Raw genomic sequence first — 27,053 nt, 5'->3', positions numbered from 1 at the left:
GCGGAAATTCAAGTGGTCAGTGTAGACAGCAGGCAAATTTTTCCACAAAAGCATTTGCTTTTGCAGAAAAACTTGCCAGTCTCGACGCAGCATGAAAGTCACTTGTATGTATATCAATCTTTTAACTCTTTTCATTTCTCTTCTTTCTTTTTTACTTTTAGGCTGTGTCTAGACTGGCCAGTTTTTCCGGAAAATCAGCCGTTTTTCCGGAAAAACTTGTCAGCTGTCTACACTGGCCGCTTGAATTTTCGCAAAAGCACTGACTTCCTACTGTAAGAAATCAGTGCTTCTTGCGGAAATACTATTCTGCTCGCGTTCAGGCAAAAGTCCCTTTTGCGCAAAGCTTTTGCGCAAAAGGGCCAGTGTAGACAGCTGAGATTTGTTTTCCGCAAAAAAGCCCCGATCGCGAAAATGGCGATCGGGGTTTTTTTTTTGCAGAAAAGCGCATCTAGATTGGCACGGATGCTTTTCCACAAAAAGTGCTTTTTTTCCGTGCCAATCTAGACGCTCTGTACCAAAAATGCTTGTCACGGAAAACTTTTCTGTTAAAAGCGTTTCTGGAAAATCATGCCAATCTAGACGCAGCCTTATTGTAAAACCTTTAGGTTTAATTACTAAAGGATTGGTATCAGCATGATTATTGGATAAGATCTGAGACTCATATTGACTGGGGATTAGCATCTGATCATTTGGGATCACTGAACCTCACATATGGTGAATCAGGTTTCCAGTAACCCTTCATTAAATTATACTCTGTTTGGGCGGGAGTTACCTTCTGGAATGCATAAAGGGGATTGTATTTGATTTCTTGTTGTATTATAGAAGCTATTGTGTTACTGGCTTGGTGAATCTAATTATAGAACAAATCATCAGTTTTGGGGATTGTCTTCCCTATTTCTTGCAGTCTGCTCTAAGTGTAGCATTTGTAGTGTGGTCCACCTACTCACATATTTATGTAAAATTATAAAGCTCTTCCACCAGAATCCTTCATTTGTCACTGTTTCAGCTATTAGTCTGATTTAATGAAGGTGTGTATGAATGAGTACATATCCCTGTTAAGCTGAATTATGAAATATGTCTTTCATTGCTCTCTTTCATAGCCAAAGACAGATACTTCTCCTTGATTCTGTTTAGCACATGGCGCTCTTCCATCATCTCCATTCACCCATGCACAATTTGCCTGTTCCTGCCCCAGATACAGCTGCTTCATTGGCTGATCCTTTTTCCCCAACCTTGATTAATGCTTTCTGGTTCCTGGAGGACACTCAAGTTTTCTGCTTTTTACAACAATAAGCACAGACACGGGAGCTGACAACCTGGGCAACGTGTATGGGAGGTGAGGGGTAGAAAGCTCTCTGAACTGGTGGGAACTCAGGCAGAAGGAGCCAAAGGCAGACAGCCCTCAGCACTACCTGGACTGCCCCACCCCCACCAACTCCGTGCTGCCTGCAGCACACTGTGCAATGCCTCTGCCTTCCCTGGCAATCCTAAGAGCCTCAAAGAGCATGTCACATGGTGCTCCAATGACTATTTAAGGGCTTGGGGGGCCTAGGCACGATTGCTGCTGCAGTGGAGGGTGGAGCCCCAGGCCTCTTTGAATCACTGTAACCCAGGGCAGTTATCCCTTTTGCTCTCTCCCTCCTTCCCAGTTGGCAGGCCTCCCTCCCTCTTTGCTTCCCCCCCCCCACCCCAGATGGAAGATCTCCCGCAATGGGGAACCATTTTGGGGCCAGTGACCCACAGAAAAATCAGATGGGCAGCACACAAGTGAGAAGCAAAAAAACCCCCCAAACCACTCACAGATGGGCCCCCAACTGAGGAGACACTGCCCACATTCCCCTTGCCTACCAGAACCTAGGGGGGCCCAATCTAGTAGATTTTATCGTCAACAGACTTGCAGTGGGGCAGCAGGGGGGCTGAGAGGGGCTCTGAGCTCAGGGGCTGGATACAGGAAAGCTGGGGGTTACCCGTCCCTGCTCAAGCTGCTGGTCACATATTTATTACCACTCCAAGATGAATTGCACACTATTCATATGTTTTCTATATGCTCAGTTCTGCTTCCGAGGCTATTGTGACATAGTTAAAGAATAAATTGGGATATCCTTGATGGTATTCACTCCACCATACCTTGCTCACTTCCAGTATAAATGATACTAAATAGGTGACTGTTTCCCGGCTTGCCTCTTGAGCCCCATGGTATACCGACATACTCTTGCAGACCTCAGACTTGATAGTGGGTCAATGATGAATGATAAAAATTGGTTAAAACAGTTGGAAACATCTTGTACTAGAATACTATTTCCTAAAAAAAAAAAAATCTCAGAGGGGTAGCCATGTTGGTTTGTAACTTAAAAATGAGTAGTCATGTGGCACCTTAGAAATGGACTTAAATATATAGAATCATGAGCAAAGCCCACTTCATTAGATTAATTAGAGTAGAAATAACAGAATCCAAGTGATACATGTAACAGCAGAAGTACCACCTGCCAATTGTAGGACCCGTGTTAATAAGGCTAATTAAGTGGATTGGATGAGTCCCATATCTAACAGTTGTTAAAGGCAGGAAAAATTGGCTTTGTAATGTGCTATTGTCTTTTTTCAAGCATATCAAATCTGTAGATGAATGCTAGTTCTGCAGACTCCCTCTGTAATTGGTTAGTGAAATTCTTTTGCAGAAGAATGGCTACTTTTAAATTCATGATTGAGTTCCCCTAAAAGTTTGTGTGTGTTACCATTTCTGATGTCTGATTTGTGTCCATTTATCCTTTGTCATAGAGACTGTCTTGTTTGGACAATATATACGGCAGAAAGGCATTTCTGGCACTTGATGGTATATATCACATTAGAGAATGTGCAGTTGTATGAACTACTGATGTTGTGGTTTATGTGTTTATGTCCTGTGATGGTGTCACTTGTATAGGTGTGTGTGGGCAGAGTTGCAATTGGGTTTATTGGAGGGGTAAGTTCCTGGATGAGGATATCTGAGGTGTGATGTATGGTTGCTGGAAAGGATTTGCTTCAGATTGGGGCTTTGTCTGTAGATGAGGATTGCCCTGTCTCCCAAGTCCTGTCAGAGTGAAGGATCATTTTCCAGGATAGAATGTGGATTGTCAACGATTCGCTAGTGGGTTTAAACTGGGGGCTGAAGGTGCTGAACAGTGGTGTTCTGTTAATTTCCTTATTTGGCGTGTCTTGCAGTAGTTGACTTGTGGGTAAATGTCTGTGTCTGCCAGTCTGTTTCCTCTTTTCCCTCAGTGGATATTTAAGTTTTAAGAATGCCTTGTAAGTATTTTTATCTCTTTGTGGGATTGGAGCAAATCTGGTTGTGTCTTAGTGCCTGGCTGTAGACAATGGATCGTTGTTTGTGGCCTGGATGGAAGCTAGAGGTATGTAGGAAAGAACAGTGCTCAGTGAGTTTCTGGTGGTGTTTATGTGACTGGGAGCGCTACAAACTTGTCCATACTTATTGGATTTCATAGGAAAAGACAGTTTTCCCGTGACAAAATTGTTTTTTCATTGTAGGTAGATCTGAGTGAATAGTGCAGTATATTTTCCATATATTTCCCGTTACTATTCATTCATATTGTGATGCTAGTAGACCAGGTGCTATCTCGTGCCAAGAATGCTTACAAATACATAGCTGGAAACCAGTCTTGTGTGCCTGCATGTTAGCATCATCAAAACAAATATTAGATCTGAAATCACTAAGAACATGTTTAATACATTATAAAATGCCTGTATGATGCTTCATGTATTGTTTTCACTCACACTAGAACATGAAGAATAGTTAACCACAGACACTTACCAGCATGACCCTGTAACTAAGTAACCCATCAAATGAGAATGAAGCTTTGCAATGTAAATGATCTCTTGCAAGATATGTTAAATCCTATTCATTAAATACAAATGAGTCATGTGTGAGATCAAGGATCAAAGACTTCCTCCTCCACCCTTCCCCATTAAGAAAGGACCTGTGTGGGAACTGTTGCTGTCAGCCTGGTTTCTGTAAAAACCTGTAAATATGAATGTAGTCCCCTTACTAAAGGGCTGAGTCTAGACTGGCCAGTTTTTCAGGAAAATCAGCCGCTTTTCAGGAAAAACTTGCCAGCTGTCTACACTGGCCACTTGAATTTCCGCAAAAGCACTGACTTCCTACTGTAAGAAATCAGTGCTTTTTGAGGAAATACTATGCTGCTCCCGTTCAGGCAAAAGTCCCTTTTGCACAAAACTTTTGCACAAAAGGGCCAGTGTAGACAGCTGAGATTTGTTTTCCGCAAAAAAGCCCCGATCGCGAAAATGGTGATCGGGGCTTTTTTGCGGAAAAGTGCTTCTAGATTGGCCATGGATGCTTTTCCGCAAAAAGTTCTTTTGCGGAAAAGCATCCGTGCCAATCTAGACACTCTGTTCCAAAAATGCTTTTAACGGAAAACTTTTCCGTTAAAAGCATTTGCGGAAAATCATGCCAGTCTAGATGTAGCCAAGGTGCCTCTGCTTATTTTCAGGAAAGACCCTGTGTGCTGCAATCCAGCCTCATAGACTACAATTCCCATGAGCCCTTGGGGGAAAAACAGAAAGGAAGTGACCCTTATGTGGGAGATCGAGAGTCTCTCCATGTGCATGAGAAGAGAGGCCTAACAGTCAGGGACTCAGCCCTTGGAGTTTGGAAGAGAAGGGGAGCCAGTCTGCTGTGGAGGAGTTTGATCCAGTCCAGGGGCTGTTAGAGTGCAGTTACAGACTGGGATTAGATGCCTATGGAACTGGGATCTAGCAGGCTGCTTCTGATAGGCACAGCATGAGGCTGTAAGTAATTGGCCCTCTTTGGGAAAGTGCTGCCTGGACAGAGCTACTGCCTAGCTTGGACCCTCATACACACTGCCTGCAAAGAACCTCCACTACAGCTGCAGTTCTTCAAGCGCGCTCACACAAGCAAGAGTCTGGGACTCAGTCCAGGGGTGTGCTCACTCTGGGGTAGGATCAATATTGACAGTGTAACGGCTAGATATATAAATTCCAATTATGCACTTTGTTAATGTTATTCATTGTTAATCTGTTAAACCCTGTTTATTTAAATTAAGTAAAGATTGTTTATTTTAATGTAATCTATTAGATGTATATGATTTGTAGTGTTGTTCTGGAATTAGATCCAGATTATAGCTAGAATGAGTATATTCAAGGCACACCAGTAAGTGTGTACAAGGCCAGCCAGGTGGAGGCACTGCCATTATACATTCATTAGGGCTTTCCCCCAACTAAACACCATCACCACTGGGGTGCTCAGGATTTCCTTTTGGGTTAAAACCATCAGGCACCCAGGCACACCTGGGAGTGTGACCTGCACCTGAGTAACCCGGGGAGGAAAAAGGGGGTTACATGAACATGGGAAAATTCTTTATCATTAGATTGCTTCGATTATAGCAGGGCAGAATAACTGAATGAAAAGACTGAAATCCACAGAGTTACTCTTAAAATACTTTTGGAAAACTGGCAAATTACTGCATCTCTGCTACATTTTGAAATTATAGACTGAGCATCATCTGTACATGTTTTTACCTGCTTTAACCTTTCAATAACTCATTCTCTTGAAAAAACAATGAATCATCTGGTAGCACTTTATAGACTAACAAAACATGTAGATGGTATCATAGGCTCATGATGCCATCTAAATGTTTTGTTAGTCTATAAAGTGCTACCAGACTATTTGTTGTTTTTTCAGTTTACCTGTACAGACTAACTCGGCTACCTCCTCATTTTCTTTTCTTAGCTTATAAACCTTCAAGTTAGTTTACTATAGAATTGGGTATCAGTATTATCTTTGGGTGAGCTAAGATGCAAATTGATCTGGGTGAGTGACTGGCCTTCTGAGTGTAACCTGGAAAATTTGATCTTTTGTGTGTGTGTCCGTTTATTACTTAGTCCATCTTGCTTGGGTGATTGTGACATCATTGCAGTATTTTGGAGTTCTCATTTGGTACTTGGTTGGCAAATTCTAATTATAGAACATGCTCCCTTTTAGGTTGTCTGTCCTGCTTTTGACAGTCTGCCCTGATGTAGGCTGTCATGGTAACGAGCCACTCTAGATAGTGTGATACAGATATTCAGATTGATTTGGGTTGGTTATGTGCTGGGTGCTTTTTAATGTTTGTTTTTTCCACATTGTGGAAGTGGATACATGTTTGCAAAAACTGAATTGCATAGTTGTATATACTAATAGCTAAGGTAACTGAAGTTTTAATTTATACATGTGAACCTGTATATTTTTACACTCAAATGATACTTGCAGTCCCATCAAATTAGGGAACCAAAAATACAATGTGTCTCTTTTGATCAAAGAGCTAAGCAAAACGGGCCAGTTTTTGAACATTGAGTATTGAATACTTGTAGCAAACTTTTTACGATCAGTCCATGGAATTATTTTTTTAATACTGAAAATGTGAGTAAATTCAGCTCATTGAGAAAATTGTGATCTGCTTATGGACAATTGACAAAGAAGAAAAACTAATCTTATTTTGTATAGGATAAAGAAAGTTCTACTCATGAGCAAGAAAACAGATATTTGTGATTTGCACTGGAAGGGAAGAGAATAATACCACTTCTATAGACAAAACTTAAAAAAACAAACAGCGAATAGTCCTGTAGCACCATAGGGTATGTCTACACTTGCACCCTCTTTTGATAGAGGGATGCAAATGAAGATATTCGAAATTGCAAATGAAGCCGGGATTTAAATATTCCATGCTTCATTTGCGTTAAGGCGCTATTTCGAAATACAAAACACAGTGTAGATGCAGTTATTTTGGGAGAACACCCTTCTTCCGAAATCACCCTTATTCCTCATAAAATGAGGTTTAACGGTTATTTTGGAAGAAGGGTGTTCTCCCAAAATAACTGCATCCGCACTGCATTTTGTATTTCGGAATAGCGCCATAATGCGATTATGCAAATGAAGTGCAGGATATTTAAATCCCAGCTTCATTTGCGATTTCAAATGTCTTCATTTGCATCCCTCTATTGAAAGACTATCAGAAAAAAACTATTTGTGTACCTTTTTCCAATAAAGCCCCATAGTGTAGACATAGCCTTACAGACTAACATGGCTACACCTCTGAAACTTCTATAGACATATTCTGGACCAAACATATTCTGGAGCAATTTGGTTACCTCCTCTCTACAGATGATGCCAGCAAGTATGATTAAAGGTACAAATCTGTCACTGAAGTCACAGATTCTGTGATTTTTATGAGGCCTCCAGGATTATTTGAAAATTCCAATAATTCAGCCCGGATGCAAGGGGGTGGGGGCATTCAGGCTTCAACAAATCCATGATTTATTTTTTATTGCCTGCATGTGGTCTGTGATTTTTAATTAAAAAAATACTCCTGCCAAAATCATAACATTAATCAGGATAAATGTTCTTCATGTGTTTTGAAGTGCTTACGCACACAAAGCTGGTTTGTTTTTGCATGTAAAGGTTGTGTAGAAAAACTTACATCTGTACTATCAGACACACATGTATAACTAAATTATGTATGCACATTTTATATCTTCATAATCAGTGAGTGTCTATTTGGGATTATGAAAATCCCGAATGTAGTAAGTGTGAAAATTTTGCTGTTTATGTCAAATATAAGCCTGACCATTTTTTGTGTACTACCTGGATAAATAAGTGACAAGAGTCTTGAAATGAAAATCCTGACACTACTCTTAATAAACTTAGGCACTGATGATCCAATTGTCATAAAAACACTTCTTCATCACTAATGCCTGAGCCTACATGTTTTGCTTATATTTAAGTTTAAATATTTATGCAAATTGTTGACCTATATATAATTACAATTTAAACAGTTCTTCATTATGTTGTCTTTTTGTAGGTAATTACAAATATTTTGATAAATAACTTGTTATTTTGATCCTCCATCATTCATATGAGATATAAAGGTATGTTAATGTTTTATAATGCATGAGCAAGTTTTAATGATTCATATAATTTATCTTTTTAAGTAGATGCAGAAAAGTGCATTCTTATCCGTATCAGAGGTAGATATATTCAGCTTCCATATCTGCTGTAGGACTTATGTTTTAGAGTACTGTATCTAACATTTGAAAAATAGTAATAGAAAATGGCATCACTTCATACATTCATAGTTCCCAATGCCTAAAGGGACCATTGTAACACTTAACTTGAACTCGTGTATAAAATAGGCCATAGAACTTCCCCATAATTCCTAAAACAGACATTTTAAAAACATACCCAATCTTGATTTTCAGAAATGTCAGTGATGGATAATCTACCACAGTGCTTGGTAAATTGTTCCAGTGGTTCATTATCCTCCCTGTGAAAAATTACACCTTATTTCCATTCTGAATCTGTCTTGCTTAAACTTCCAGCCCTTGGATTGTTAACCTTTATCTTCTAGACTGAACAGCCCATTATGGAATATCTGTTCCCCATGTCAATACTTACAGACTGTAATCAAGTCATCCTTTAACTGTCTCTACATTAAGCTAAATAGACTCAAAGAGCTCAGTCTCTGTAAGGCATGTATTCTAATCCTTTAAGTATACTCATGGCTATTCTGTGAATTCTATCTACTTTATCAATATGCTTCTGAATTGTGGACACTAGAACTGGACACAGTACAGTAGACTTCCGATAATCCGGAACCTATGGGACCTAGGTGGTGCCGGATTATCAGATATGCCAGACTATCAGGAGGTACTATAAGATGGTTATATATATACTGTATACATTATATACTGTATATAAAGTGTTCTAAACCCTTTTTATTGTACATACTGTATACAGTATACTGTAATGTTTTAGTTTTTTTAAGCCTTTTTTACCCTTTTTGCTCAGTTCAGCTGCTGCCGCTGTTACCTTGTGACTCATTTTTTGCCGAAGTTCACTCAGTAGGCTCTTGCCATTTTGATGCTGGACTATCAGGAGTGCCGGACTATTGGATGCCGGACTATTGGAGTTTTACTGTATTCCAGCAGGAATCAGACCAGTGCCAAATAGAGGTAAAGTGACCTCTCTAGTCCTACATAAGATTCTCCTGTTTATGCATCTGTGACAGGGCATTTGCCCTGCACTGGCCCTTCAAGGGCAAAACCCCAGCCCTGAGTGAGTGCTGAGAGTGAAGCCCCAGCTGAGGCAGCTCTGCTTATGAGGGCCCAGCTGGGGCCTATATAAAGAAGGACTCCTGGAGGGAGGGAGAACAGATTGCTGCTCTGGCTGGAGAGCAGTAGAGACCTGACTGCCAGGGAAGCGGGAGGCTTCCTGGAGGAAGAGCAGTTCTGGGGAAGGAAGGCAGGGCTGGGGAGGATCTGGCCAAATAAGCCCCCAGGCTGCAAGGCCTGAAGTTACTAGGGCTGTGGGAGAAGGAGTGGGTACTGCCGGAGGGCAGTATCCTGAAGAGGACACCGTGGTTAAAGAAGAGCATGGGGAGATACCAGCTGGAGGAAGGAGCCCAATGAAGCAAGCTAATTCCCCAGCTGATGGCGCCTTGCTGGTGAGTCTAGCTCGTGATAGCATCTCAGGATTACATTAGCTTTTCTGGCTACAGTCTCATGCTGGGACCTCATGGTCAGACCCCCAAGTCTTTCCAGTTACTCATGATGCGATGTGTCGTTAAAATAAGACAAGTATTTGATATCATTTAAAAATGAATACTCCTGTGGCACCTCAGAGACTAACAAAAATATATATAGCATCAAGCTCATCTGAAGAAGTGGGTTTTGCCCACAAAAAGTTCATGACACTATAAATACTTTTGTTAGTCTCTAAGGTGCCACAAGACAACGTGTTTTTTAAGTTGTTACAAACTAACATGGCTACTCCTCTGAGACTGTTGATATTATTTGTTTTATATTTTACAATATTTTTAAAAATTAATACTGTATCTTCATATATTTATTCAATAACATTCCATTCTGTTCTATTGCATAACATGCATCAGTCACTAACAACTCTGATTTTTGTTTTGTTTTCCTATTTACTGGGCAAAGCATGTGGGTATGTGTAATCTTTCTCACAAACATTACAGTGCTTGTGCAGCAAAAAACATTAGCTGCTCACAGAAGTTGGAAATCTGTTTTGGTGACTCATATTACAGCTTGTGCTTCTGATAATCCAGCTAGCTACCAACCAAAAATGAGATGCTTCATTGGCTCAATTAAAAAATGTAATGTAACTCTGGTTAAATTTCATTCTAACCTGTAACTCAGGGTTTGGAGTCTCCTTCCTTGGGTGGTGAGTTTGCACATAGGTATGCAAAGTGCAGTGCAAAAAAACATACTCAAATCATTACAGCTAACATCAAGAAAGGACAAAAGTGTTGATGGAAAATAACTTTCCCTAGATATCTAGTTGTTGGATGAATTTTGTAAAATAAATGAAAATACTTAATCTTTATTCAATAAGGTCCATGTTGTGTAAAACCATGTAGAACATAATAAACACAACTATTTTTCAAGCCATAGAGGCAGACACAATCCATGCTATGTTTAGTCAAGCGTCCACTATGCAAGAAATTTAATGTGAGTACAGTACCTAGGCTATGTCTAGACTACGGGGGTATCACAGAAAAACTCCGCCGCATCCAGGGAATGTGTCTGCTCTTCCACATTTTTTTTTTTTGCGGAAGAGCAGACGTGCTCTTTCGAAAGCCATCTTCCTCCTCCCACGAGGAAGAAGGGATCTTCTGAAAAAGGAGGCTTTTCCAAAATTTGGCCCAGTGTAGACAGGCCAAATTTCAGAAAAGCGTCTTCCAAAAAAACTATTGGAAAAATGTATGAAAATTGCACTCCACAATTTGCATACCTTTTTCCGATAGATCAATGTAGTGTAGACATAACCCTGGATGTCAGATATTCTGTGAGCAGACCATAAATGGCAGCAAGATCTATGGATTTTACAAGAAGTGTATTTATTTTTATACAGTACCATGTATGGGCATAATAGAGATTTATAAATGAACACATGTCAGGTTCCTGTCCTGAGAAATTAACAACAATCTGAGTTGTTATAAACAATCCAACAAAAAATGACTCCCTTAGGCTGTGTCTAGACTACATGGCTCCATTGATGGAGCCATGTAGATTAGACAGATAGGAAAAGGCAAATGAAGCTGCGATTTAAATGATCGCGGCTTCATTTAAATTTACATGGCTGCCGCGCTGAGGCGACAAACAGCTGATCAGCTGTTTGTCGGCTCAGCGTGCTAGTCTGGAAGCTCCCCTGCCGACATCAAAGCCCTTTGTCGGCAGCCCCGTTATTCCCCGTGGGATGAGGTTTACCGGGGCTGCCGACAAAGGGCTTTGATGTCGGCAGGGGAGCGTCCAGACTAGTGCGCTGAGTGGACAAACAGCTGATCAGCTGTTTGTCGTCTCAGCGCGGCAGCCATGTAAATTTAAATGAAGCCGCGATCATTTAAATCGCGGCTTCATTTGCCTTTGCCAAAAAAAACCAAATCTACGTGGCTCTGTCGACGGAGCCATGTAGTTTAGACGTACCCTTATTTCCCTACTTTTCTCATGGTGACTCACTTATTAAAACTGATAGTACCTCATGCGTACAAAGTCAGTGTTACTCTGATCATATGCCCTAGAGCTGCATAATAATCCTTTTTCCTTATTAGTGATAAGGTGAGAATTTTTCCAGCACTTAGGAAGCAGGGCAGTATAACCCATATCTTGTACAGGCCTTTTATTTTCTGAATTATTAAAAATAAAGAAACCAACAAGTAACCTTAAAACAGCTATGGTATAAACAACTATGTGACTAGCAGAATGCCTTTCATGTTTCTTTGGTGTCTCTGTGTGTGTGCATAACAACAGTCTGAGTTGTTAAAAACAATCCAACAAAAGATATATCGATCTATTTGATAGTTTGTCTGTCAATCCATCTCTGTTCAAGATTTCCTACTAAATGGAAAGAGCTAGGATCACCAATATTGGTATACAGCTTCCGCTTAACATAGCTTAAAGCAAGGTAAGGATTTGATTATTTCAGGAAAATGGGATATGCCTGGAATGGGATTGCTTCTGATGAAACCATACAGAGAAGAGACAATCACCAGGCAGGTGAAAGGGGCTGGCTGGAGGTACGCTTTCTCCCTCCCTCCCCCCACCAGGACTGCCCTAGCCCTGAGCCTCCCACCCCCAAGTGCCCTTTAGGGAAGGGAGGCCCCCCCCCCCAATTCGCATGGGAAAATTACTGATGGTTCCTTTTCATCAGGTAGCCAGGGGAAAAGGCACAGTTTATTGTGTTTCTCATTCTGGCTGGGGATGCATGGGGAGGACAAACATGGACCTGCTCCAGCAAGGAGACATGCACCTTCATCTGGATATGCTTCCTTGAGGTGCAGCAGTCATGGAGAAGTGCTTCTCACTTGGCCCCAAGTTTTAGCAGTGAGAAAGGGTTGGAGTAGGTCTCTCTCCCTCCTTCCCTCCCTCCCTGGGAAAGCCTGAATTCTAAACTATTCATCCCCAGCCCCTCCTCAGAGGAATGATTTAAATGAATAAAAACAAAAATTGAATTAAGGATCCAAGCAACCCTGAGTAAATCTTCTAGTTTCTCTCTAGATATCTCTCTCTACAGATATAGATTATATGTATATAGGCTTCAAATTTATCCCATTGGGAGAAATAAACCCCAGAAAATAACATTTTCTGTGGCTTTAAACTTCTTGCCATTTGAACTGTGGATTGGGAATTTAGAAGGAAAATGCTTCACAATTTCAGAAGCAGTATTAAAGTTTTAATATCAATGTTTCTGCTGAGTCTCTCTGAAAATTGAACATCAACAGCACCAAGTAATATTTTGTGATGTACTATATTGCCTTTTACTTTAAAAGTCTTTTGAAGATGATACGATCCTACTAGCCAGTAAGCAAGCAGCTAACAGTTATCCTCAGACACCCTACCACACATTGGTGTTTTGCTTACCTTGTCAAATTGGGGATTCAGTATTTATGCACAGGATAGAGGAACAGTCTAGTTTTACTGAATTCAGTGATTCTACAATAGCGAACGGATGGAATGATCAAGGAATCCCTTTCTTTCTTTTTTTAAATTGAACCCGTACCAAGCAACAGCTGCATTCAACCAAACCCCAAACTGCATGAATACAAACCATTCTTCCTTTCACATATACCAAATTGGAAGTATTATTCCCTTTTTTACTTGTGTTTCAGCTTTTATTTTAGTTGCATTTCTGGGGTTTTAGCTACATCTGAAGTGAGTAGTGCTTCTTATAGAGGGTCTGAGCATTCTGCTGTAATATTACCAAGTGAATTCACTTGACAGTTACAGTTTAGATATCTTTATTCTCTCAGTTCAATAAATTATTCTAAAATCTCCTTTGTCAAGTTGATCAAAAATCAATGATCATACAGTGCTAAATGTCATTGTTTTGAAATTTTTGAACTCAAATTGGGTGAACCATAATTGTTTTTTTAATGGGAAGCTTTTAAATATTTCAATTTAAAAAGTCGATATCTTGATAGCAAACTGATCCAATCTGTGCACTGGAGTTATCAGTCCCTCAGGGGAACTGTAGTTTGCAAACCTCATGCCTCATTCTCCTCTATAAGGTGGGCTCTCTGGCTGGATTATGTCTTCCATAATGTACGGTGGTTATTATCTGGTAACTCCCATTGTTACCAGGGTGTTCTGAACTGAAAGCTCTTGATGTACTCTTCGCAGAGTAGTGTCAGGAAATAAATCAATGGAGACCCAGCATGTCTACCTGATAAATGATTGGTATAAACAATATAACTGAAGTGCTATCACTTAAAGCTTTTAATTTATTTATTCTCCAGAGCGCGCGCGCGCATACACGCATGTGCGCGCGCGCACACACACACACACACAAAACAGATTAGAGCTTCCCAAATCTATAGTTACTCCAACATATAAAGTGGTCTTTGAGTGGATCAACAACAGGTTTTTAGTGTTCTTTCATCTGCTGCTGGGATTTTCAGGTAAGTTTACTGAAGAATTCACTTGAAGAGTCCACCAGCCATATCCCTCCCCCCTTTTATGCTCAAAGTAATATGTCGTTTAAAAGTGTTAAAATCAAAGGGGAAGAAATTTAAATGATTTTAAGCTGTTAATTGTATAGCTGCATTTCTAAATCAAATATGTGAAACTTCCTGTTTTCCAAAGCTCCGTACTTCAGGAATTTTAAAAACAAACTGAAAAGGATGGCAGCAAGGTCATAGTCATTCAGCCACCTGCCACCTGGATTGCCTAGTTATGTGAAAGCTGCTAGAAAGGCCTTATAGCTGCTTTTGGCAATAAACATGATGATTGATATTCCAGCCCCTTTCCTGTAACCTAGGCATTTTGCTGGGCTGACACAATCTCTCCTGACACAATGATGAATCATGGCAATTTGAACAGAGGGGAGACTTATGTGTATCAAGGAGAGATGTCCTGACAGGAGTTTGGCCCATAGAGGATAATGGAAGCATGAGGCCCCACGGCAGATACATTTTGGCTCAGGTCAATATTAATATGTATCAGTTCAACAAACCAGTGTCTTTCAATTTAATTTGATTCAGCACAAAGCAAAATATTTTACAGTTGTCCTAAGAGAAATTTGAAAAAGTTGGCTGAAAATTGAATTTTTCTTAAATTCAATTTTTGTGGAAGCTACATTTTTTTTTATAACAAACATTTTAATAGAGTATTATTGACCAGCTCTAGCCATTTGGTTTTCATTGTTTTAGTTTATTATAGTCATTTTCCTTGCTTGCTTTGGTTGATGTCACAAGCTATGTACAAATGAAACTGGTTTTGTGTTGAGTTCTCAAATGTTTGCAACTTCATATGAGTCAACTTCCATATTTGATATGGGCTGGATTTTACAGTGAGTACTTTGGAACCCTTAACCATTTGGGTCTTGACTAGCATTTGGACTCTGCATCTTAATACTAAGATTTCTGTTACAAGATTTCAATGACCTTGGCATTTCTGTCTTCATTTGATTTTTCTTTTCCTTTACTCTATGCTATTTCACTTTTTTTTAATAAGTATACAGATACATTTAAAGTCTCTGAGTCCGTCATTAGTAAATTCTATCTTACCTTAGTCCAGCGAGGTGCAAAAGTAGTCAGCATTGGCTGAAATCTGATCTTATTGAAGTCGACGGAAGTTTTACCACCAACTTTATTAAAGCAGTGTTATGTTGAGCACTTTTGCGAATTTCACTCTAGCTATGTTGTTTTTATTTAGTAAGAATAAATTCCTACTTCTGATGTTTATGTAAAATTCTTTGAAAAATCTTAATTTTTTAAAGGTTTTAAAACTTTTTAAACATTTAAAAAAGTGTATGTTGAAGGTATCCTGGGACTTTGTACTGGTTTCCAGCAGGCACGCACCTTACATAGCATTTCCAAAGTGGAACCTAAGGCATTTGAAATTTGCAGTTGAAAGATCAGCTTGTTTTCTGCATTTATCTCCCTGCATAAGCAGCTGAGTACTTTCACAATGCTTTTGTCTGCCTGTGGCTGGCTCTTGTGATGTTACTTCAATGATTGTTTGTCCAATATCCACCTTTATCTCCTGGAAGCATCCCACTGTCAGTAATACTTTCATTTTCAGGACGATGCTAAGGTATGGCTAGCTCTCACAGCTACATGTAAGCTTTGATGTCTGTTGCTGTAATACAAATAATTAATACCAATACAAGTATAAGCATCTGAGTGCTTATTTTTATCATCCTGATTCTTCCACTTTTAGTCATGAACTTTTAGTATCTTACTCCACGCGTAGTCCTACTGATATGAATCAGAGTCTATATGGTGCTGAGCGTGAGTGAGGATTGTAGTCCGGCTATATATCTACATATCACTTTTGACATCAACAGGTGGCTTGACATTCACAGCTGTTAAATACCTGTCTGTTTCCATGAGTCTGCAATGGTGCATATCAGTACAAATATTTGGATTTGCCCCTTTACTGTGGAAACAGAAGTTCAGTCAGGAATATTCAGCTCTTCTCAAGGGAGACTAGTGCATGCTCTTACTTTATTTTATGAGCAGCTTGTAGCTCCCAGGGAAAATGTTCAGGTGTCTACATATTCATCTCCACGGTAACTGAAAGAAAGAGGTTATAGAGAACATCTATGATAACCACACTAGCTTTCCCATTACTAAATTTAGCATGTGTACTTGTTTGCCATTCACAGTGCCTCAGAAGCTCCAGCATACTTATTCCTCCTTGGGCTGTTTTTAATTATAATTACAACATTTAATAGTGAACAAACACCAAGTATTCAAATATGTTCTAAAAGTGTTGAGCTGGCAATTTTCAGGAACCTGTCACCATTACACAGCTCAATTTGAAAAAAAAAAAGTTCAAGAAAATACTTTGATTTTATTTTTACTGTTGTGGCAGCTGCATTTGGAGTAGCAAAGTTTAAAATTATGACAATGTGTGGCAAAAAGTAGTGGTGATAATTAACTCCAATTACTGCCTGACACTTATGTAGAGAAAATGTTAATATGAAACACAGGCTAGATTTTGGCCACAGATCTAAGTCTGAAGCTCTCATTGCCCTTTCCTTTAGAATGGGGCAGCATGCTTCCTTTGGCACAACTCACAGGCTAATGCGGGTTAGGGAGGCCTACAGTCTTCCCTCTTCCCTATCCTTTATAGAGCCAACTTGTGTCCCCAGAGTAAATCATGAGGTTTTATGGCTAGAAGAGACCACTGGCTCCATCTGACATTCTGTATATCGCGAGGGCACTGAAAGCTCCCAGAACCCACCTATTAAGATCAACAATCAAAATTAGGTAAAGATATTACAGCAGCCAGAAGATTACATATGGAAGCAATATTCTCTGTTCTCTCCCAGATGCAGGGAATGTGATTATTTATTTTCCTTTCTAGGGATGTGCAACTAGGCAAAAGTCTTCTTGCATCTTACCTTATCTCTTCCAGCCGATTCTTGGCAAAAGGACAACTTAATCTATTAAATAGTAATTAACATAATCAGTATTTCTTTTAACAAAATTAATCAGTGGGCTTTCTGAACTTCATAGACTCAACTTTATGGACACCGATTTCATTTTCCAAAGGCTGGGGAAATGGACCTCTTAATAAAAGCTTTCAGGTTATTCCCCCTTCTTCTTCTTCAGTTTTTGATTTTGTTACAATGTGGTATGAATGCAAATTTTGAAACCCTGAAAGTTTTGATGACATGAAATTGTCCTCTGGAAAGCTCTAGTTATAATAAATAATCAACAACACACATCTGCTCTTAGGTTTTATATAATGCTCCTTATCTTTAGATCTTGGCACTGAACAAATATCTTAGAAAGTCAAGCTTGATATTAAGAATGTTCTTATTCAATTATATAGTACCATGAAAATAAAATTAAAATTATTGGCACCTAGTAGATATTTTTACAATGGGATTAATATACTCAAGCCAACTGGATCTAGCTAGAATTCAGCTGTCTACTGATTGCAATCTATGGGAACCCACGCCAGAAGACTCTAAAATAATCAGTGATAGAAGTAACAAAGACATTTGTATCTGCATTTCAGTTTTACTAAGGTATTATCTGGCTCTTGTAGTATGGAAAAAAACAAAAACCCAGAAGCAATACGTTTATCAGAGGATGAACAGCCCAAGGACTCATGTCTGGATATGGTATTTGTGATTTTTATCAAAATGAATCTCTGCAAAAAATGACTTAATCTAATAAGTACTTCAGATGAAACTATTTCAGCATGACAAGATTTAAATTAATTTAATATAATTCCCCACCATCCAGATGTGAACATCATGCAGGTCTTTTGTTAATACTCAGTTCATTTAAAGAATCACCTGATAACAATATAAAAATCTGCACAGTATTATTATCTGTCCATATTTATATTTTAAAAAAAGCTACCCTAACATTAGTTTATTTATAAGACAAAATGAACAATCTACAATAAGTTTAGAGGGCTCCAAAGCAGAGATTGAATAGAGATGTATCACAATCCCCAAAATAAACATGAATATATTATTGGTAAGTGAGAGCAAGGGCAAAAACAACTCCTTCTGTTCCAAAGTGTCAAATGATGAACTGTAAGCTGGTGTGCAAGATGTCATCATTGGCTTGGTTTAGTTGGGGGAGAGGAGGAATGGAAAACAATAGCTTCTCACTAAAGCTAGATAAAATTTTATCAAGTGAAAAATGTTGATAAATCTATTCATAGAGGTTTTACATGTGGATTAAAAAGGAGGGAAGTTTTCTATGAAAATTTAACTTTGTTTCCAGTTTTTTACTCTAATTCATAAGCATCTTTTTAATCCATCTCTCTAGAACTGCAAGACGCACACAATCAGGACTGAAACAATGAAAAATCAAAATATAACTAATAGACTAGTAGCACCTTAAAGACTAACATAACTTGTAAATGGTATCATGAGCTTTCATGGGCACAACCCACTTCTTCAGATGACAGGATCATCTAATGGAATCACCGAGGAAAGATGGTGGCAGCAGAACAGGATTGCTTTCCATCAGGATGAATTACCTCATCCCATATGCCTCTTGCCCCCATCTCAATACCCCCCACTTCCCATTCAGCACTGGGGTTTGATGTGGAAGAGGACTATAGGAATTAGACATCAGCTGCATTCCAGCAGGGAATAACTAGCTAGGGTGACTTGGTTACTTGCTGGACTCTTTTTCCTAACAGAGTATTGCAAACTGCCAGTTTAAAGCTCTGAAATGGACAACTATGATTGTGGTAATAGGCTATGGTTTCCTTTAAATGATTTAAGCCTCAGTTTTTTTCTTTTATTTTCATAATTTAAGCAAAACCAGACTATAGAGCATTCTCAGTGCAATTTGATAATGAAACACGGAATAAGGATGTAAAACAAGACTTCTTTGCAAATGACCAGATTTTCTAGCTGTCTCTCCAAAGTTTTGCATACAGATGTTTTTAAAAAAACAATCCAGCTTTGTGAAGCCACAGGATTTAGAAAAGAATGGATTGAGACTATAGTGAGAAATAAAGAAACTCTTACTTCCCTGAAAGTAGGACATAGTCTAATTTGCATAATTTAAAAAAGGTGGTCTTTACATAGAATCAGACTAAAGCTGTTGAAACCATGTATTTGTCATATGAGTCTGTATCTGTTCCTGATGTATCTGTTTATAGTTGTACAAAACTTTGTGTATTACAAGACAAAAGTCTTAGAGTAATTTTTAATGTAATATTTACCGTTATTTGTTTTCCAGTTATTAAATTTGATGTAGCATTCCTTGTGGATGTTTACTATCAATCCCACAAATAAAGCACAAGGAAATTTAGAAACAAAATTACAAACTAGTGATAGCAGATTACATTTTAAACTGGTGGGATTTAAGTGACCTGTGTTCTGGGATTGATTTGAGCTCATGCCTTTTATGCTAATGTGCCATATGCTTGAGATATGCTGCCTCTCTTCAGTATGTCCAGGGAAGCAGAATGTACTTTTTGGATTAGTAAATTCTCAGTGATGAGAAGACATATATAACCATTAATCATTTCCTTAATCCAGCTGTCATGCCTAACACACATTTGCATCCATAGTCATGTAATAGTAATGAAAAGAAAGTGATTATCTAAATACACCCGCTATGTGGCACACCCTAATCTTAAGTAATCTCTTTGATACAGTATTGCAGGGAAAGGTGAGGAACAGCTAGTTTGAGAGCTCTTTATTTGTGACCAGGGCCTCTCGGAATGTAGTATCCTGTTCCAGTATAGGTTGTAGGTTATTGATAATGTATTGGAGGGGTTTAAGTTGGGGTGCTATAGCTGATAAGTGGCGTTCTGTTGTTGGTTTTCTTGGGCCTATCTTGAAGTAAATGGTTTCTGGGTATTCGTCTAGCCCCGTGGTCACCAACAGGTCGATTGTGATCGACCAGTCGATCACGAGGCGTCCTGTCCGCCCCGCCCCCATTTCCTTCCCACCCCCGAGAAGCCGCACTACCTACCTCAAGTGAAAATGGAGGTAGCGTCGGCTTCCCAGGATGGACAGAAGTCCTGCAGCTTAGCGCCACTTCCAGCGATTCTGGAAGTGCGCTAGCTGCTCTGCCAGGTGTACTGCGGGAGGGAGTATCGGTTCCCTGCACCGCACAGGAGGGGTGAGTCAGTCCCAGGGCAGGCGGGTGCGGGGTTTCCCTGCACCGGGGGGGGGGGGCGGGGAGGAGTCGGGCCTGGAGGAGGCACATGCTGGCTTCCCTCTGGAGGGGGGGGATCCTGGGAAGAGGCAGATGCATGGGATTCTCTGCTCCACTGGCACCCCGCTCCCCAACTCCCACTTACCGGCCACAGAACTCTGTCCCCACTCCTGTCCCCACTCCTCTGTCCCCAGCTACAGAACTCTTTCCCCACTCCCCTGTCCCCAGCTACAGAACTCTTTCCCTATTCCCATCACCACTCCCCGAACTCTGTCCCCAGAAAATGTATAATTACAAATGCTTCATTTTAGATTTAAATAGCATGAATAAAAAACAGACCATTTATTTCATAACTATAAACACGTGATTTTAATTTTATATATTGCATAATTTAAAAATAAACTGTTTATCAGAGTGTGTAAGTAAGGGCTGGGGATAACAAGTGATGGACAAGAGGAGAATGGAGAGGGTGGGGCTTCAATGAAGGGGTGGGGCGATAGATCTTTGCCTGTTCTGAGATTTAAAAAGTGATCTTGGGTGTAAAAAGGTTGGAGACCACTGGTCTAGCCCTTTCAATTTGTTTTTTATTTCCCCTGGTGGCTAATTGAATTTTACAAATGCTTGGTAGAGATCTTGACGTTTTTGGTCTGTCAGTGGGATTGGAGCAGATGTGGTTGTATCTAATGGCTTGACTATATATGATGAATCATATGGTGTGTCCTGGATGGAAGCTGGAGGCATGTAGGTAAGTGTAGCAGTCAGTGGGTTTTTTGTAGAGAGTGGTATTGATTTTGCCATCAGTGGTTTGTACTGTGGTATCCAGGAAATGGATCTCTCGTGTCAAATGGTCCACGCTGAGATTGATGGTGGGGTATAGGTTGTTTAAAATCTCTGTGGAATGCAGCCAGTGTTTTTTGCCCATGGGTCCAGATCATAAAGATGTCATTGATGTTGCGTAAGTAAAGGAGGAGTAATGGGGATGGAATTCGAGGATACGTTGTTCTAAGTCAGCCATAAAGATATTAGCTTACTGAGGGGTCACACGGGTACCCATGGTTGTGCCGCTGATCTGGAGGTATAAGTTGTCCCCAAATTGGAAACAATTGTGGGTGAGAACAAAGTTACATAGATAGTTACACAGATTAGCTGTGGTAACCTCTGGGATAGTGTTTCTAATCACTTGTAATCCATCTTCATGTGGAATATTGGTGTAGAGAGCTTCTACATTCATGGTGGCAAGGATGGTGTTATCAGGAAGGTTATCGATGTTTTGTAATTTTCTCAGGAAGTTGCTGACTCAGGAAGTCAGTGGTATCTCGGAGATAGCTGGGAGTGTTGGTAACATAGGGTTTGAGGAGGGAGTCTATATAACTGGATAATCCGGTAGTGAGTGTGCCTGAATTGATGGGACATTTGGGGTGTCCAGGTCTGTGGATTTTGGGAAGCAAATAGAATAATCCTGGTTGGGATTCAAAAGGTGTTTCTGTGTGAATTTGGTCCTGAGTAGAAGCAGGGAGTTCCTTAAGAAGACAGTGTAGTTTCTTTTGGTATTCTGAAGTGGGATCAGAAGAGAGCTCCTGTTCATAGTCTGACTTATTCATAATGATCACAGCACCCCCTTTGTCAGTTAGTTTGATTATAATGTCAGAGTTGTTTTTGAGACTCTGGATAGCATAGTGTTCAGCGCGGCTGAGATTGTGGGTCACTTGTTTGCACATAATGTCAGTCTGTGCATTGTTGCGGAAGTATTGAATATAGAAATCCAGATTGTAGTTACGACTGTCAGGGGGAGTCCACATAGCATTTTTTTTTCTTTTGATGTTGATAGGGGGGTTGGTCAGATTGATGTTCATTGGTAACTTGGAAGTATTCTTGTAGATGAGGTGATGAAAGAAAGGTTGAAGGTCACCACGAAATTAAACCCAGTTTGTGGGGGAGGTGGGGCAGAAAGAAAGACCCTGGGATAAGACTGACTCTTCTACTGGGTTGAGTTTGTAGCTAGAAAGGTTAGCAATATTATCTGGTGGGCTGAGGTAGTCGCTGTTGCAGTATCCTGTGGCATAGAGTGGTTTAGAAAGTTTATTGTCTCTTCTTTTTTCTAGGGAGTAGAAGTTTGTATTGCAGATTTCTTGTCTGGTAGAATAAAAGTCCTGTAAGATGTTAACCGGTGTGGTTATTTGTCTAGAGATGAGAGTTTCAAGGTTAGAGAGGTCATTCTTGATACTCTTCTGTTTCTTGTATAGGATACTGATCAAGTGATTCCTGAGTATAGGTTTCAGAAACTGATTTGTTTTGGGAGAGGTGGCTGACTTCCAAATGTGTCACAGTGTGAAAATAGGGAGAATAAACCCAGTGGGTTTTGGTTTCTATGGTCTATATTGAACAAATCTTCTCAAATGTGTTTATCGAAATTGGCTTGTAACAATCTTATAGCGGTTTTACCTGGAAGATGGGTACCATATTCTAACATCCAAGAAACTTCCTCTCCTGAGTCCCTTGACACATTTGTGGAGCTAGCAGCTCCTGGGATCTGTCCTAGATCCTGATTTGATAGATAGCTTTCTTGATATCTGCAATGATAACAAGTGACAATACACCTCTCTTCTTCAGCTTCAAGAAGGATACTAAGTGGGGAGTGACACAGCCATATCACTGGAGGGTAATGGAATGCAGCAGCCTCTCTATACTTAGATTCCAGGGAGAGAGGATACTTCTAATTCCATAGATTAAGGCATGGACAGATAGTGCCATATAATCCATAGCACTGTAGCTGAGAATAGCTATGCGTTCTGGGGCTTTACATCCCTAGTATGCATTTACTGAAGAATCCCCAACAGATTCTATTTTGTATTACTGCTGGAAGGTTTTACTATCTAATTCATGGTCTGAGATAAACTACTAAATATTGCAATGAATTCTGAGCTATTTCTAAGATACAGAAATATATATTATATACATTGTATTGTATTGTAACTTTCGCTCTTACAGAAAAACAAGAATAATCCTTGCTATTTTCCATGTGTCAGACAACTAGTCTGTGTACTACACCCAATGTCTAAAATACAACATATCATCTGTTTCATCATGCATTCAGCTTTTGTAACTCCATTCTTTGCGATCCTTCACAAGAGAAGTGAGAACTCACAATAACTAACACACGGATTTATCAAAATCCTGGTGGATACAAAGTCTTTTCAATGATGATAACCTACTTATTGAATTCATGCAATGACTATTAGCAGCAGAATCAAAGTGGGTGAGGCAATATATTTTTCTGGAGCAACTTTGCTGGTGAAAGAGACAAGCATTTGAATTTACACAAAGCTGCTGTTTGGGTTTGACACAAGTCCTATAAAAGATATTACCTCACCTACTCTGTGTCTCTAATATCCAGGGTCCAATAAAGCTATCACAGCACTGCAAACAAGTTAGCAGAATCACTAATTCAGGAAACAGGCTCCTCCATTGTTGATATGGGAGAATTTAAACACTACTTGATGCTTTCTGCATTGAATTTTATTTCTAGAATCGCAGGAGATGGGAAAGGAGAATAAGGCTCTTTGTACCACCTTCTTTCCTTAGCAGGTGATATCAGGAGCTTACTACTTAAGTGTCCTATAAACACTAACTCATTAAGTCTCACAATATCCCTGTGAAGTACATGAATGTTATAGGTCTAGTAGGTCTAGGAGGACACAGAGGCTACATCTACACTGCACATTTATTTTGGAATAGTTATTCTGAAATAGCATGTCCACACTGCAGAGAAGCCGCAAAATTAGTCCAAGGCAAGCTTCTCCAATGTAGATGTGCTATCTTGATTTAGAGCCCCAGGAGGAATAACTTAGAATGGCCCTGATGAGGGGCTATTTCAAAATAGCAGACGTGGAGCATCTACACACACCTTATTTTAAAATAAGTGTTGCTCTTTGTAGAATGAGGTTTACAGAGGTTGGAATAAACTGACTGTTACTTCAAAATTATTTTGAAATAACAGAAATTCTGTGTAGATGCTCACATAGTTATTTTGGAACAACGGCCGTTATTCTGAAATAACTTTGCTGTGTAAACACACCCAGAGAGTGGGTAAATGGCTTTTTCAAGATCAAAAGAGATGTATGTTAGTCCATGGATTAGGTCCCTCCAACAAAGTGGAATCCCCGGCAGTGAGGAAGCACGAGGAACAGAATTTACTCCACCAACTCTCTGTGCCTCAACATAAGGGAAGGGCAAAGGAGAGGGGAAGTGGGCCCAGCATTGCCATGCTCTATTGATCCCCTGTTTTATGTTACATTGGAGGCTGAACTGGTGCATGATAACCTTGGGGTTTTAAAAGCACAGAAGCATAGTACCTTTTTGTCCCATACTCTTATATCCTACACTGTATGGAACTTGGCCAGTCCTGATTTTCAGGGCCAGTATTCTCAGTAAGAATGTAGTCAAAGTAAAACTAAAAAATAACACCTACCAGATGATCTGTTAAGTAATCACATTAACAATGTCTCAAAATGGTAACAGTGAGCAGCAAATGTCTCAGATAAGATGCTAATTAGGTTTAATCAGGCAGTTAGTTAAACATCAATTCTGACATTGGTATTTGTTGAGGTTCAGTGTATCCGGTCACCTTTTACCTAAATGAAACAGTCATAGAAAATGTAACTCTTTTCTTGTTATAATCTTGGAATCAAGGTACAGTATTTCCAAGATTCAGAAGGGGACTTATGCTTCCTTTTCATGTGCAGTCCTCTGGCTTTATAATAACTCAGTGTTCAAATCAATGCAAAGTAGACTTTGTCTAGTGCACTGTCATATAATCAAATACATGACAATTTTCCCACCTTAATAATATATTCAGAAGAGATAATACAGCCACCAGAGACTTTTTTCCCCTAGCCACTTTCATGCTCCCAATAAATGAGTTATAATGGAAATATATTTGAATATATGTAGCATAACAAGGAAAGGCTCAAAAATGAAAAAAAAAAATGGATTCATGAGAATCACTATTGAATCCTTTCAAAAGTCTCAACCTCAATAAAGACTTTTCAGACATATTAAAATATCCACACTCCCACATATCCATAACCTTACGGGATATGGAAATGTGTATATATAATCTGTTAACATTTAATAGAATCAGAAAACAAATGTAAAAAACCCCCCAGATCCTTACAGATTCATACGATCTTTCCTGTCAGTGAAAGAGCATGGTGTGTTCTCAAGTATTTTGTCTTGTTTTTGTACTATTATTATCATCATAACATTTGTATGTCTTACTCCAGATTGAATTTTCAGGGGCGTATCTACACTGCATCCATGTAGCTTATTTCAAGTATATTTTGAATAAACCACTGTTCCGAAATGTCCCTTGTTTAAAAGATGTGGAATAGCTATTTTGTGATACCAGAAGTATTGCGAAATAGCACTGCTGTCTAGACCCCTCCCAGGTTGTGGGACTTCCCAAGGCAAAAATATTCTGTACAGTAATAGATTTTGCTGTTAGTAATTGGTTCCTGATTTTTATTGCCCGTTTTCTTTCAGTTTTAGCTAATTATTTCCTTATTATACACTTCTGATTCTCCGCAGTCAGAGAATAATGGAAGGTTAGGGTTGGAAGAGACTTCAAGGGATTATCTAGTTCAACCCCCCTCTTCAAATAATTTCTCTAGCCTTGATTTGATTTTCAATTACTTAGCTGATCATGTTTTGCATAGCTATAATGTAGTTAAGCTATATGTTTTAAGCTTTCCTTATAAAGAAGAACTGGAGGAACTGTTTTAATTTCTCTTTTGCTGTTGTCCCTCAATATAGAAGTCCTCAGACATTTACTATCTTACTAGTGATGTGAAGAAGAGAACAATCGCTTCTTTGGTCCATGGAGTCGCCTCTAAGTATGCCACTGGAAATTGCATTAACTGACTTGTATGCTTGTTTTTATTTTCTGGCCATTTTGCATGGCAAACACCACAGATTAATCTCCTATCAATTATTGCCATGAGTTCTTTTTTGGGGGGACAGGAAGCTATTTAAATATTCATTTAACATCTTACTTGTGGGGGTAAATAGTAAATAAGATTGGGTCAAGGATACATCCTTTAGGATAGTGGCTCTCAACCTTTCCAGACTGTAGTACCCTTTTCAGGAATCTGCTTTCTCTTGCATAATCCCAAATTTTACCTCACTCAAAAGCTATTTGCTTACAAAAGCAGACATAAAAATACACACGTCACAGCACTTAGTGACTAAAAAATGTTTTACTTTCACATTTGTACTGTGTAATTATAAAATAAATCAATTGGAATATAAATATTGTACTTACATTTCAGTATATTATATATAGAGCATTATGAATAATTGTGAAATTTTCATTGCTATTCACTTCAGTAGTGCATTTTAGTTGGCGTATTGTAAAATTAGGCAAATACCTAGAAGAGTTGAAGTGCCACATGCAAGACATTTGAATATCCCCATAGGTACATGTACCCCTGGTTGAGAACCACTGCTTCCCTAAACTTAATTTGGAGATTGGAGAACATCCAAAGGTGCAGATTCTGGTTTATATAAGCATAATAAATATTCACTCCCACCTTCTATTGATAAAAAAACTTAAACAATGAACGTTCCTGTAGCACCTTAAAAACTAACCAAAAAATATAGATAGTACCATGAGTTTTCATGGTCACAACCTTCTTCTTCAGATCAAAGAAGAAGGTTTCATCCTAAGAAGTGGGTTGTGTCCACAAAAGCTCGTGATACTATCTATATTTTTTGTTTAGTCACTAAGGTGCTACATGATCATTTTTTGTTTTTAAGGGTTTTTTTTTTTTTTTTTTTTTTTTTAGTTACAGACTAACACTGCTACCCTTGGGATACTTA

At 39.2% G+C, this 27,053-nt stretch overlaps 1 long non-coding RNA gene across 2 annotated transcripts in view; it reads left to right on the top strand.

The window, feature by feature from the left end:
- The first annotated feature begins 9,218 nt into the window (after positions 1–9,218).
- The window catches only part of LOC142829875 (uncharacterized), a 59,701-nt gene continuing 41,866 nt past the window's right edge, over positions 9,219–27,053 (top strand). For both annotated transcript variants that reach the window (XR_016349797.1, XR_012904756.2), the window contains exon 1: positions 9,219–9,509. This is a non-coding gene — a long non-coding RNA (uncharacterized LOC142829875). The remainder of the gene's footprint in view (positions 9,510–27,053) is intronic.

This window comes from Pelodiscus sinensis, chromosome 6 (genome assembly GCF_052426305.1).
Source record: "Pelodiscus sinensis isolate ZL-2025 chromosome 6, ASM5242630v1, whole genome shotgun sequence".
In the NCBI taxonomy this organism is placed as follows: Eukaryota; Metazoa; Chordata; order Testudines; family Trionychidae; genus Pelodiscus; species Pelodiscus sinensis.
Note: the sequence above shows the minus strand (reverse complement) of the source record. Positions and strands in the feature narration are given on the sequence as shown.